The 13,228-nt window shown below is 35.2% G+C and overlaps 1 protein-coding gene across 4 annotated transcripts in view; it reads right to left on the bottom strand.

The window, feature by feature from the left end:
• Positions 1-13,228, bottom strand: part of LOC128863805 (ubiquitin-conjugating enzyme E2Q-like protein 1) — a 66,170-nt gene that overhangs the window by 20,204 nt on the left and 32,738 nt on the right. The window lies entirely within an intron of this gene.

The raw sequence follows: 13,228 nt of genomic DNA, 5'->3' as shown, positions 1-13,228 counted from the left end.
CGATAGCCAATGCGATAACAAAAATGAACAAGAAAATTAAAATCGGTTCATTAGTCTTCGAGAAATCGTTGCCACCGTATCAAAAAAAGTCGTTTCGAAAAAAACGCGTTTGAAATAAAGCATCGTATCGTAAGCGCTACGGGGCCGGGCAGACGGGCGCTCACTCAAGTGCACATAGAATCGGGAATAAAGCGAATTTCGCTTTAAAATTATTACCACTTTCTCTTGAGTAGTTATACTAACAATTTATGCAAAAAAAATCGATTTTCACAGTGGCGTTCCCCATTAAAAAGTAAGAAGTAAATATTTGAGATCAGTAAACACATTTGCTCTTTAGTATCATAAAAATATATCTATATAAATGGTTGTAGAAGAACTTCCGACTTTATCAAGTGCGCTTTGGAGGTGATACACTTTTATTCTGATTTTATATTGATAATTGGCCTCGTTAGATGTGATAACTTAGTGCCTTCTTCCGTAAACAAATATGGCGGCAACACCAGAAAATATCAAAATAATCCACAAAATCGTTTTGAATGATTCAAAAATGAGATAACCCCAAAAGGGGTGTACGCGTCAATTATATATATACATTTATAAACTATAAGGCTTAAGGTCTATTTTATCACAGAATAGGTTAGACAATTTTTTTAATTGGAGTTCTTGCAAGACTTTCAATTTTTGCTTATGAGTCCACGTTCGGAGCACTGTGCGCCGTGGTCGATTATGAGAGAAGTCACGACATATCTGCATGAATGATGTATATCAGTTTCAGTATTGTTGTTTTTGTATATAATATTATATATTTATTTAATATTATTTTTAATATTACTTGCATAATTATGATGAATATATAATCCAAATCGTATTGCAATGATAATATGATGCCTGTAAATTAACTTCACTTTTTCGTCAGTTCTATTTTGGACATGCATTCAACGCTAGCAAACAAGGGACACATTTAGGACAGTATTTACGTAATTATTATTAAATAAAAGTTTTAATGTTATACGTGTGAGTTCTTAGAGTGAATTGCTTATTGCAAGCGATTAAATAAGGTCCATATATAGAGGAAATTGTAATTATTTTGACGGTGCCAATTTCAGTGTTATCAGCGTCATTCTGAAAATGTAAGTATACCATGCTTGCCAAAATAATAACAACCACCGCTTTACTGATATCACCATATTTTATTACACCATTAACCAAAATGATTTATATAATATAATTAATATATGTGGTTTTGCTTGAAGTTGGCCTGCAAATTTGTAATTCAATGTATACTCTTCTTAATCATGATTGTAGTTATGGAAAAAATTAATGACGTGATAACGTCTTATAATTCGATTTAGCCGGCTGCAGGCACGAAAAAATGTGTCGTTACCTTACTCATTTGTTGTTACCTTATTCATTTGTCGTTACCTTGCTCATTTGTCGTTACCTGGCTCATTTGTCGTTACCTTGCTCATTGCCGTTACCTTGAATGAACTGCAAGCGAAAGCGCGGAACGAACGACAAAGCAAACAAAGCAAAAGAAAGGCAACGTTCGACATCTTGCTCTCTCCTACGTGAGTGAGCATATATATGTATGTATATGCGCATTTGTATATAAATTCACATATTTGTATTTGCATATGCCTTCTTCCTATGTGCATGGTAATGAACCATTTCTCTGTTGAGAATAGGACGCTGATAGGAAAAGTAGGAAATGAAAGGGAGTGTTTCGAGTGTAATGAGTCTTGAAAAAGGCAAATCGATGATGGTGCCTCTTCGTGTTGTTGACTTATTAACGTCTGCTGCACAATTCAAATTGAACATATCTTTCATGAAATTGGTAAATGTTTCGTAGTTTTTCACGTTTGTGTAAATGTAACTTAACCTATTCCATTGCAATTCTATTTACCTCCTCCTCTATATCCATACAAAATATCTATCAAACAAATAAAATTAAAATTTTGTTTTGAAAATTGCAACCATTACATCAGTATTTTCTTATGACGTTGTCACGTTAAACTATCGTCAGTAAACCGACTTTACAGACAACCTCTTTTTTTTAATAAATTTAGTCATAAGTTAAAAATAGAGTTAACAGCTGATCCTTATTTATATTTGAAAATTTTCGACTGCAAATGTCTATCCGAACTGTTGTCCTTTTATCATAACAGCGTTAAGATTATGTCAATGCTTTTTAGCATATCGCCCCTATGCAGAAATTACCACAAGCACAAGCACGCTTATAACAAAAAATAGATAATTAATATAGCTAAAATAATTTTCTGCACGAAAATTCTACCATACAAAACTTAATTGATTCTTCTTTTCTTTATATAGTTACTACGGTTCTGGCTGCACTTCAAGGTAGGTTAAATGTTTACATTTGCAAAATGGACATCGCTGTTAACATAACATTTGGGCTAGGAAAAGTGTATTAACTCGTTTTGGTACAAAAACGACATCCAGGGAATTTATTCATTTAAAGGTTATGTTGAACTGTAGTTAAGCGTTAACTGCAGATAAAGCTCGGTGGAATAAGCTATACATTACATATATAAAGTCTAAAATGGGGTAATATGGCTTGATTTTAACTCATGCAAGTAGCTCGAACTCGTCGGAAACTGATAATCCAGTTTGAGGGTGAACTGAGTTTAAAAGCTTTGGCAAGTTCGGTATGAAAGCTTTCGTATTAACTTAATGCTGGACTAATAACATTGTACACACATACAGACATTTTCATTCTAGAGAGACTAGATCTGCTCAACCATTTCGGTAACTTGGCACTTGACACGCACTTACCTACCCTGAGAACAAACACAAAAAGACACTGTATTTACTTATAGTAATTACAAACACTTATTAATCATTGATAAAGCATATACATATGTACATATGCAGATAGATGGATATATATTAATAAACGAATGTTTACACAACAAACTCATAGATAAACAAATGGGTTGACAAAAAGTCAACAAAGGGGCACGATATGACATAGAGTATGTATGTATATTGGTATGGCCATATATGTGTATATGCACATTAAATATTAACTTTTGCACATACATACTTACTTACATACATATATGCTTCATATCAAAGTTAACATTGGTATATTGCAGGACGACTTAGTGTATTTTTGCTTCTCTTGAATTTAAGTATTTATTAGATTCTTTACTATTCTATTTAGTTGATACCAGGTGTGTTTTGGCGTGCTTTTACACAAAAAGGTTAACATTTAAGGAAAAGTTGTACTAAATTTGGCGGAATACTTTCTTACTCACAGCAATTTATCAGTGAGGAAAAGAGCTGATTGCAAACGGATGTAAATTTTGAAAAGTTTGAGGTGAAAATATTTAAACAAAAAAGTTAATACTGAAGAAAGTGTGTGTAATTCGCTATTCCATAATTTTTTCTTTAGTTTTCGCGTTAACAAAAGATATCAGCTGTTACTTTTCGTTGGTAATTTTTTGAATACGTTTCTCTTTGGCAAGGAATACTGTTCCATTTTCGAAAAACAATGTTACTGGTTAACTGCCACAGGGAAAGTGAGCGAACTAGAACTGTTATCGGACAAAAGATGAATAGGAAATTTGAGAGTACGAAGCTTATAAAGAGCGAAAATCAAGAAACAGAAAAAAATTTATGAGCCAATTACTAATGTTTAATTTGTTCATGTGCCAGCAACTGCATTCAGCAAGCCAAAATTGTAATATTATTGTATTTTATTGTTTATACATATGTATATATTTTGTTATAGACAGAAGTAATTTTGTTATATATAGTATATTTTGTTATAACAGAATTGTCTGATCACATTATAAAATATTCATGTACGAACTTTCATACAATAAACATCTCTCATCAGAAATCTTGTGTTTCTATACATTGTTTGATCTTTGCGGACCTCTGTTAATCTCAAACTAGCGGCTCTCTCGCGATGTTAAGAGAGAGATGAAGCAACTGGTATAAATAAACATATCTTGGCAGCGCTGGAATAGAGCTGCCTAAAATCACATTTGTTTGTAAAATAGTGAATTATAGTAGTTTCATGAGGTATAACCACATTCGGTAGCGGCCAATCTTGCTCGATAACTTTGTATTTGCTTCACATCCAAATTTTTTGCCAAGTGAGCCGAGCAGAGAAGTGGCGAATTGAAGAGACCTTATATTCCTCGTGTATGCAGCGCTTAAGGCTCACCAGTTTGAAAATAGTCGCAAAGTGCGTGATTGAGAACTAACCCTCGCCTTGAGAGTGATTCCACTTTCAATTTATTTAGATAAATTGTGAAGCACATTTCGTTTGTACTTAAATATTGAAACGAGTAAAATTATCCTATATTTGCAAAATTTATGCAATTTTCCGCTGAGGAAATATATAAATATATACTTTAATCGAAGTATAGGCGATCATTAATAAATGTAGAAATGAACAAAGTATGGTGATAAAAGAGTCAACATTAAAGTTTAATGGCTCTGTATAATTATATACATTTGTACATATATACATATGTATATACATGATGCATATATGCACAAAATTATACAACCAAAAGCGACAAGAGTTTTCTATTACTCGCCTACGAGTACGATGCCGATAGGATCAGTACACTCAACCACTGAGCCGAATTTCGCATTTAAAAAATTAACATTATCAGAGCGAAATCAGATTGCTGGGTTTATTTCCAATTAGTTTCTGAATATTCGTAACATTGAATTGCTCTTAATAATCAGTCAATTAATGATAGGCACTTACACGAAAATCAATAATGAAACAAGTAAGGAAGTGGTAAATTCGGTCCGGACCGAATTTATATATTATATCCGCGTCCATTTTAATAGATATTATTTTGGGCTGGCTGTTAATTTTTAGAATCAAAACTCATAGATAAAGAGAGTTATAGATTGTAGCATCAGATGGATGGACGAAAATTTAGTATTAATACGAGTATATTATTGAATATGTGTGGGTAGTTTTTGTCCGATTTCAACAATAATATTTACGTAGGATTTAAGTGAGATAGGTAGGTAGCAGTATAGTACTAACAAGCCATTAACGAGATATACTCAAATGTAGGCGTGCCAGCCCATATATATATATATAGCTCCTCATAAAAAATATCTGCCGTTCGGAGGCGGCTTGCAACTGTAGGTCCCTCCATTTGTGGAACAACATCAAGATGCACACCACAAATAGGAGGAGGAGCTCGGCCAAACACCCAAAAAGGGTGTACGCGCCAATTATATATTATGGAGGGACCTACAGTTGCAACATCAAGATGCACACCACAAATAGGAGGAGGAGCTCGGCCAAACACCCAAAAAGGGTGTACGCGCCAATTATATATATATATATGTGCTATTTGTGGTGTGCATCTTGATGTTGTTCCACAAATGGAGGGACCTACAGTTGCAAGCCGCCTCCGAACGGCAGATATTTTTTATGAAGAGCTTTTTCATGGCAGAAATACACTCGGAGGTTAGCCATTGCCTGCCGTGGGGCGACCGCTATTAGAGGGATCTACAGTTGCAAGCCGCCTCCGAACGGCAGATATTTTTTATGAGGAGCTTTTTCATGGCAGAAATACCCTCGGAGGTTTGCCATTGTACGTCGTGGAGTGACCGCTATTAGAAAAATGTGCTACTTTGGACTAAGTAGGCAACTGAGCAGTAAAGTCCTCTCTTGACGAACAAAATTAACACTCTACAAGACTCTCATCATGCCCGTCCTAACGTATGGCGCAGAAGCTTGGACGATGACAACATCCGATGAAGCGACGCTTGGAGTGTTCCAGAGAAAGATTCTGCGTAAGATTTTTGGACCTTTGCACGTTGGCAACGGCGAATATCGCAGACGATGGAATGATGAGCTGTATGAGCTTTACGACGACATAGACATAGCGCAGCGAATAAAGATCCAGCGGCTACGTTGGCTGGGTCATGTCGTCCGAATGGATACAAACGCTCCGGCTTTGAAACTATTCGATGCGGTACCAGCTGGTGGTAGCAGAGGAAGAGGAAGGCCTCCTCTGCGTTGGAAAGATCAGGTGGAGAAGGACTTGGCTTCACTTGGTGTGTCCAATTGGCGCCGGTTAGCAAGAGAAAGAAACGACTGGCGCGCGTTGTTAAACTCGGCCAAAATCGCGTAAGGGGTTATCGCGCAAATTAAGAAGAGAAGAAAAGAGTTTTTCAAAAACAAAACGATTAATTTTGCGCCACCTTGTAAAGAAATCCATCATTTTTGCGTAACATGTTTGGGCAAATGATTTAAAACTGTTGCATGGCCGATCTTTAGATCCCCAGCGATGCTACTACTACTAACATACCGGTTAACTTCGATTATTTCTGAGATTTTATCGACATTTTCTTTAACATTAAAAATGCCTGAACGGAATCGACGAAACTAAAATTGCACGTAATTATCTGTTACAGTATCGGCACCATAAACACCATTCCCAATTTCAGCATTTTCGCCATTATCAAAGAATAACTGTAAAATTTATCGAATTTTCTCTTTGATGACTTCCATTGTTAACACCCTGTAGCTGACAACTGAATGAAAGAAGCAAAAAACAGTAAAAGAATTTTGTTAGTGTGAAACGTCACCTTGGCAACGAGCATAAACTTTAAATTTTACTTTATAAGATATCGATCACTACAGCCATTTACCGAGAAAATAATATTATATGTATTTACTTTTCCGGCTATGAGGTTGACAAGAAATTAATAAAACTAACCGAAGTCTAAGTTATTAAATATTTAAGGTAGTAACATAGTAAACTTCTTTGTTACTTTTTTAAAAGTCTTTTTCTGTCATCGTTAGGTTAAAATGGTTGCCCAAAGAGTGGACACACTTGGATGAAGAAACCAAATTTAACCTTTGTGAAATCTGTCACCGTAATTTATTTATAAATTTTTATAGCAGTAACTGCATCGAACAGACCTTAACTGTCACTTGCACTGTTCGTAGTTTCCATTTCGAAAATTTCACATAACGCGGAAAATCGAAACTGAAAAAATTACATTTTCAGAGGCTAAGCGAATGCTGGGGCTTATAGGTATATGTATAGTTTAGCGTTGGAAACGTGAATGCCAGTGTGGACTTTCGGGCGCGTGGCACTTAGGCTATTCTTGTAGTTCTAATGTGTGTATGTATAAATTGCTCGGACAACAAATGTGTACATTGCAAAATGTGCGCACGATTGTACATGCATACATTTATGCACGTTCATGTGTATGTAAATACAGGTGCATTCCAGTGAGTAGGTGCGGCAGTGAGTGACTATCGACGAGATTTAATTATCGCAACAGAGGTGGCGTTGCTGTTCTATTTCTATCCCATAATAGGCGCTAGGAAGATTAGACGCAGTTAATTTGCACTTGAAATTCAGTTCCATTTGAAAAAAATGCTGGAAAATAAAGTGTAGAAGCAATAAAATGCTAAGAGTAATAACAATGAAAGAGTAGGAAATAAAATATATAAATATTCATATGAATGCAAGCGTAGAAGTAAAGCATCGTCACGGTGGGGGCGATTACATGTGTCAGCAATAAATTTTACTATTTTAAAATATGCGTGCATTTATATTTCACTCTTCTCCTGTGGTATTGTGCACCACCTGTCCAACGTATGGTGCATTTTGAAATTCAGTTAATACACTAAACCGAATTGAGCTGGCTAGAGACGATATCGCGGCGCATTTAGACTTCAGGTCTTGCTTTCAACTGTTCTAAAATGTCACCGAATTTCGCACTTTACCTGCATCCATTTGGCAATAGCTTTGTCAATAGCCGGTTCTAGCAAATATTCATAGTTTAAACACATTGCCGAATGCAGACGACAGGCGACATCTGCGAAATATTAAAATGCACACGTTTTTATGAAGACAATTATTTAGACTCACGACATTTTCGCTACAAGACTGCCATCGCCGACGTCGCCAAATTAAATCTTCATGTGTAGATATGTATTTCTAATTTGACCGGCGACAATGAGCAGATGCAGGGAAGCATCTGAGACTTATTTAATCAAAAGAAGGATCAAATACTTTTATTTTTTATTTTGTAAAAGTCACCCTTGTCCAATTGGTGATCAGTGTGACCAAAGTACAATTTTCGTTACTTGATAATAAATGAGTTATGGTTATGTACAATAGATTGCATTAAAAAACGGACTTTTAAAAATCATCCTTGTATTTAAAGCTTATGTTAAGAAAATTTCTTTTAAAAAAGGCTGAAAAACACTTTTTTTATATTTGAGGTTATGCAGCAAGATAAGGTACTGCTTTCTAAAATATTCGTTATGGTTTCTTCCGTATTATCTGCTTTTTTGTTTATTTTTACTATGAATATACCTCTATGGTGTTAATTCGTATTCAGCAAATGCTAAGGCCTTTTAGAATTATAAACAGGTTTTAAATTTTAAGTAGAGTTGAGAGAAGAAGATTCAATATTCTTGCATAACCTCAAAGTGTAATTTGCATTTTTAAAACATTAAATTTTATAAGAATCGACAAATTTCCAATAGCAATGAAATCTTCTCAGCATAAACTTTAAATGCAAGAGTGGCTTTTTTTAACTATACAATTTTTTTTAACTTACTGTTATGGTAGCTTTAAATTAAACAAAATGAACAAACACCAAACTCTAAAATTTTTTCAATTCAATTTATAGCGAAGAGCAAAGGGTTGGCAATACTGCACAACTAAACTAATGTAGCGTAACGCATTCTCTGAAGGGTTTGTTTCTATCATTCTTGATAAATAGCTCAATTTATTTTCTTTTTGACGTGATAACGTCTTATAATTCGATTTAGCCGGCTGCACGCACGAAAAAATGTGTCGTTACCTTGCTCATTAGTGTTACCTTGCTCATTTGTCGTTACCTTGCTCCTTTGTCGTTACCTTGAATGAACTGCAAGCGAAAGCGCGGAACGAACAAAGCAAACGAACGGCAACGTTCGACATCTGCTCTCTCCTACTTAAGTGAGAGTATATATGTATGTATATGCGCACATGTACATATATAAATTCACGTATTTGTATTTGCATATGCCTTCTTATTGATAATTATTAATTTGATTTACTTGAAGAATTTAAAATAAAACCAAGTTTGTTAATAATACCTGTTGTTTTAATGTTATTATTATTAATTTTTTTATTATATATGAAAGAAAAAATGTATGGTAATATTTACCATATACCTTATAAGATATGTTGTATACTAATATATGTATATAAACATGCATATACATATACAATTTCGCGCAATTTTCAAAAAGAACAAATCTATATGTAAAGATGCATACAAATCATATGGACATATCAAATATACGAATCTATTCCGTACGCAAGCAAATGTAAGCTAATGTGCTTGAACTGCAAGCGAGTGCGCGGAACGATCGACAAAGAGCACAATCGGCCCCCGCGTTCGGCAACGTTCGACATCTGGCTCTGTCCTACTTGAGTGAGCATATATATGTATGTATATGCGCATTTGTATATAAATTCACATACTTGTATTTGCATATGCCTTCTTCCTGTGTGCATGGTAATGAACCATTTCTCTGTTGAGAATAGGACGATGATAGAAAAAGTAGGAAATGAAAGGGAGTCTTTCGAGTGTGAAGTGTCTTGAAAAAGGCAAATCGATGATGGTGCCTCTTAGTGTTGTTGACTTATTAACGTCTGATGCACAATCGTAATTGAACATATCTTTCATGAATTTGATAAATGTTTCGTAATTTTTCACGTTTGTGTAAATGTAACTGGATTAATTCCATTGTGATTCCATTTACCTCCTTCTCTATATCCATACAAAATATCTATCAAACAAATAAAATTAAAATTTTGCTTTGAAAATTGCAACCTTTACATCAGTATTTTCTTATGACGTTGTCACGTTAAACTATCGTCAGTAAACCGACTTTACAGACAACCTCTTTTTTACACGCGCTTAATTGCTTGTCTGTTTGTTTTTTGTAGCTACCTAGTTCCCAAGTGTCAAATATGATTGACGTATGACGCCATTTGCAAACATGTATTATAAATCTTCCGATAGGGTGATTACTTTTGCGCCACCTTCTACCGTTCCCACTACAGTCGGTTCTACGTTACCGTCAATCCAGCAATATTCTCCGTACATGTATGGGGAATGTTTATGCTGCTCCAAAAACAATAACACTCACTTATAAAAGAAACTATCGACTTAATTTTACGAAATGGGGAGTATGGAGCACGAAAATAATTAAAAAGGGTTTATTTAAAATTATTAAAAGAGGGCTTTCAAATTTCCATTTAGAAGGACGAGAGAAATTTCGTAATAAATAAATCGCAAAGAGCGGGTTCGATATCCATTGTAAATATCAACTATCAAAGAACACATATACAGCCACGTATGCAGATGATACTGTCGTCATGGCCAGTAGTACCCTTCCCTCAATTCCTTCTGATTACCTACAAGAAAACCTTAACAGTGTTAGCGACTGGATGAAAAAATGGCGCATAAAAGCTAATGAAAGCAAATCGGCGCAGATAACATTCACACTTCGAAATGGCTCATGTCCTGCCGTATCTCTTAACAGCGATCCAATACCTTAAACAGATAATGCCAAATATTTAGGTATTCTATTAGACCGGCGTCTTACTTGGCGATCGCATATATTTCTAAAGCGTGCTCATCTACAAATCTATTCTGAAACCGATATGGACGTACGGAGTTCAATTATGGGGCTCAGTTGCAAAATCATTATTATGTAAAGATTTCAGTCAAAGGTGTTCCGCATGTGTTCAAATGCGCCATGGTTTGTACGAAACGAGATATTGCACTGTGACCCAAAAGTTACGACAGCTTTCGAAGAAATAAACAACTTCAGCCAGAGACATAACAACCGACTTGCTTCTCAACCGAGCAAATAACCTTTCCAAGATAAGCTACTCTTCAAGATTAGAAAAAATGTCAGCCTAACGATTTAATGCAAACATTTAAAACGTAATATTCGTAAATGCAAAAGTTATAAAATTTTATAATATACTTATTCATATGTACATATGTTATATGATGTTGATTATTAAGTAACGAATTCCACTGGGAGTTCTTACTCTAAGTTATAGTTCTTTAAATTGTACCCATCAATTCTTAATTTATCATCACTGTTGTGTCCGTAGTTAATTCTAAATTTTTGTGCTGTCAATCTTTCCGTTGTTCTAAGGATTATTTCAATAATGAATATTTTGATAGTCTCAACCGATGTTCTGTCTAAAATTGAACTAAGCTTACTTAAGCTATTCAAAATTAATTATAATGAAATAAGTACAAGTATGTTTGTTTTGTTTAAAATTCAGACTAATTTCAAATTAAAAGTTTTTCACTTTTTCTAATTTTTATATTTTTTGTACATTTTCTTTTCTAATTAATTTTTATACTAATTTCTTTAAAGCATTTATTACTTTTTTATCAAAAAAATTGAGTCTCGAAAATAATAAAAAATGTTCTTAGACTTATTGAAATGGTATTAGGGATGTTATCTATCAAATCAGCTTAAAGCTGAACATATGCTCTAGAAATTTCTGTTAAATAAACTCTAGCGAAAAACGAATTTCCAAACTCTATGATATAAGTTCCCAGCTTACAGTTCGACTGTGCCCCATTACGGTGCACATAACCGATTTTTATACAGTACTATGATCCCATTCTATCCTTTTTCTATAGAGGAAAACTCACTCTATGGCCTTATTGCCATGCAGGAGCCGTCAATGATCAATATTTTTGTTGAAACTGAAGTTGGAGCTAACGTAATTGCCAAAGGTGAGTTCTACATTCATCTGATTCATTGGTTATGCAATTTCCCTTTAACAACAGTCAAGAGCATGCCGAAGAGGTCTGAGACTGATTCCGTCCCCTTCGTGGCAAGCATATCAGCAATTTCATTTCCCTCTATGTTCCTATGTCCTGGAACCCAGATCAGAGAAATGTTACCTGCGCACCCATGAGATTTGATCTCCTCCTTATAGGAGTTCACCAATTTGGACGTGCCCTACGGCGTCGTCAAAGCCTTGATCGCAGCTTGACTATCGGAAAAAATGTTGGCATCTCCCTTGCTCCTGCGATCGCTAAGCGTTCTGCATGCCTGCAGGATCTCAAAGACTTTTGCCTGAATAACACTAGCAGTATTCGGCAATTTAAGGAGATAGATAAATTGGTTGATGTAGAGAAAGTCCCTGCTCCGACTCCCGATTCCATCTTGGTCGATTCACTGATTCTTAGTCACTTTTTGGATTTGGGTATATACAGGCAACACTCTGCAACATATGATACAGCGCGTGGAACCACCGGAGTGTCTAGGTTCCTGCTATGGACTATAATTGATAAACCAACTACGACTGATGACTGAGTGAGTTAAGGACCGAGTGAAGGTGGCCACATGCCTGAAATTGTTTATATGTCAACGTAAATTTCTTGGTTTTATACCCGCGGTATAATAATTCTTTCACATTACAGTTGTATGTTATGTAATAGTATAAAGGAATCGGGATAGAAATAGGTACATACATCTTATATATTATATAAAATAAAGTCACCTTTTTGTGTGTGTTCGCTAACCGGCCGTGTCTTTGCACCGAATTAAACCAAACTTACACACATTGTTAAGCAGGTATTGAAGATGGTTTCCGTATAGTTTGGATACCTATTGGTGGATAGGGTCTCGAGATATAGGTCAAAACGTGGACCGGGTAACCTTTAAATGTGTATGTGCAATATGGGTGTCAAATGGAAGCTGTTGGTGAATGCTTTAGTTCAGAGTATTTGTCATGCCGCTCCGTGACTAGGGTCTCGAGATAGATACCAAAACGTGGACCCGGGTAACCCTAGGATGTGTTTGTACAATATGGATATCAAATGGAAGCTGTTGTTGAATGCTTTAGTACAGAGTATTTTTCATGCCGCTCCGTGACTGGGGTCTCGAGATATAGCTCAAAACGTGGACCCGGGTAACCTTTGGTTGTGTATGTACAATATGGGTATCAAATGAAAGTTGTTGATAAGTGCTTTAATACGGGGTAATTTTCATACCTATTGATTACTAGGGTCTCGAAATATATGCCAAAACGTGGACCCGCCATGTCTTTGCATTGATTAGTTATTATTTGCGTTGATTTGAAATTTAAAAACAATCTTCATTTTTCCTGATCATCCATGAACTTTTCGTTTCAATTTCAATGTTTTATTAAGCATT

Source organism: Anastrepha ludens, chromosome 5, assembly GCF_028408465.1.
Source record: "Anastrepha ludens isolate Willacy chromosome 5, idAnaLude1.1, whole genome shotgun sequence".
Classification (NCBI taxonomy): domain Eukaryota; kingdom Metazoa; phylum Arthropoda; class Insecta; order Diptera; family Tephritidae; genus Anastrepha; species Anastrepha ludens.
Note: the sequence above shows the minus strand (reverse complement) of the source record. Positions and strands in the feature narration are given on the sequence as shown.